This window comes from Triticum aestivum, chromosome 4B, assembly GCF_018294505.1.
Source record: "Triticum aestivum cultivar Chinese Spring chromosome 4B, IWGSC CS RefSeq v2.1, whole genome shotgun sequence".
Classification (NCBI taxonomy): domain Eukaryota; kingdom Viridiplantae; phylum Streptophyta; class Magnoliopsida; order Poales; family Poaceae; genus Triticum; species Triticum aestivum.
This window is the reverse complement of record NC_057804.1, coordinates 3,571,474-3,573,626: the sequence shown is the minus strand read 5'-3', so window position 1 is coordinate 3,573,626 and position 2,153 is coordinate 3,571,474. Positions and strand designations below refer to the sequence as shown.

Sequence of the window (2,153 nt, the reverse complement as noted above, 5' to 3'; positions counted from 1 at the left end):
GCCGCGTAAGCTGATCGCGTTGAGTATATGCCGTTTGTCTCCCAGCACCAGACCACACCATCCTGTCTCGTTTCATCCAGCGTTATGCCAGCAACCCTATTCCACAATGCGAAGTACTCCTGCAGTGCCTCGGGGCTGAGCTCAGGGTTCACATCTCTCGTCCAGGCATTGTCATGCAATGCAGTGGCAACCGAGCAGGTTTTCCTCGTTCGGGGCCTCACACGGGCATAGATGTTGGGGGCGATATCAGCAACACAGAGACCATCAATCCATCGATCTTCCCAAAACCTTATGCTCTGGCCACTGCCCACAGTTGGCCTCATCGCCGAGAGAGCAATCTGACGTGCGACGTTTGGGACTTGGATTTGGAATTCAGCCCAGGGCCGGTCCTTGTCGAATTGCTGCAGCCATGGCCATCGTGCTTGCAAGGCAATATTCAGCCATTGTAGATTGGGGATGCCAAGTCCCCCTGCCCACTTAGGCAAACAAACCTTTTCCCACGCAACAGCGCAGCTTCCGCCATGCACAGATGTATCTGCAGCCCATAGAAAGCCACGGCAGATTTTGTTCAACGCAGCGATTGTTTTCTTTGGTAATCAAGAGCCAGCATTGCGTGCAGCGGCATTGCGCAGAGGACCGATTGTATCAGCAGTAATCTTCCACTCTTGGGCATCTTAGAGGCCTTCCACTTCGGTAGCGTACCCGCTAGTTGATCCACAAGATAAGACAGCTGTACTGCGGACTGCTTCCTGAGGGTGAGGGGCAGCCCCAAGTACTTGCAAGGGAAGGATCCACTAGGGCAGCCAAAGGTCTGTTCCACCATTTCCATCATTTCAGTCGAGCATCTGATCGGGAATGCTGCAGATTTTGCAAGGTTTAACTTGAGCCCCGAGGCTTCTCCAAAAGTTTGAAGTAGCATCGCGCAGGTGTGCAAATCAAGCTCATTTGGTTTGGTGAAGGAAACCACGTCATCGGCGAACATTGAGAGTCGATGCTTCATTCCTGACCGCGCTAGGGGAGCTAGAATCCCCCTCGCAGCCACAAGCTTGAACATGTGATGCAACGGCTCCATGATCATGATAAAAAGCATAGGAGATATTGGGTCGCCCTACCTCAGTCCGATCTGATTTGCAATTGGTCTTCCCGGCGTCCCATTTACCATGATTCTAGTGGACGAAGTCGCAAGCAGCCCACATATCCAGTCCACCCAACGAGCGCCAAAACCCATGGCAGTAAGTACTTCCACCAAGACTGGCCATTGCACCGAATCGAAAGCTTTGGAGATATCCAGTTTGAGCATAACTGCCGGTTCCCGAAGGGCATGGAGACGTCACGCAGTGCATTGAACCAACATGAAGTTGTCGTGAATTGATCGTCCCTTGACGAAAGCACTTTGGTGATTGCCCACGAGGAACGGAAGCTCGGCGGCGAGACATGAAGCCAAGACTTTGTCGAAGATTTTGATCGCCCCATGCACCAGACTCACTGGCCTAAAGTCCTTAATATCCACAGCTCCCTCCTTTTTCGGCAACAGGGTCACAATTGCCTTGTTGAGCACTGTCAAACCTCGCATGTCCGCCTGGTAAAAAGCTTCAAAGGCTCGCATGAAATCCTGACGGATAATGTTCCAGCACGCAGCATAAAACCGGCCCGTGAATCCATCCGGCCCCGGCGCTTTGTCTAGCGGCATAGACTTCACGATCTTCTCCACCTCCTCTTCGGTGAAAGGGGCTTCTAGGTGCGCCAGGTTCCTTGATGGCAGGTGAATGCTAGCCAGGTCCAGAGCATGCTCACGTGCCGGTGCCTCCCCAAACACAGATGAGAAATAATCGTCTACCTTGCTTGCAATCTCGTCCTGCCCAGTGGCCACGCTGTCCCCATGCCGAATCGCCGTCAGCATATTCCTCCTCTGTCTATGATAGGCGCTTTGGTGAAAAAAACTCGTATTTGCATCTCCCTCGCGGAGGACAAGGATTCTTGACCTTTGCCGCGCGATGGTGCGCTCCAGTGAGCACAGACCCAGTAGCTTCCTTTTGAGAAGCTTCCGTAAGGCATATTCCTGCTCAGTCAGTGCCCTTGATTCCATTGCCTTGTCCAGCCGGAAAATCACCTCCATAGCTATACCAATCTGAAGCTTAACGTTTCCAATCCAA

The 2,153-nt window shown here is 52.5% G+C and overlaps 1 protein-coding gene across 1 annotated transcript in view; it reads right to left on the bottom strand.

The window, feature by feature from the left end:
* The window catches only part of LOC123090494 (putative disease resistance protein RGA1), a 9,822-nt gene that overhangs the window by 968 nt on the left and 6,701 nt on the right, over positions 1 to 2,153 (bottom strand). The gene's annotated exons all lie outside the window — the stretch shown is intronic.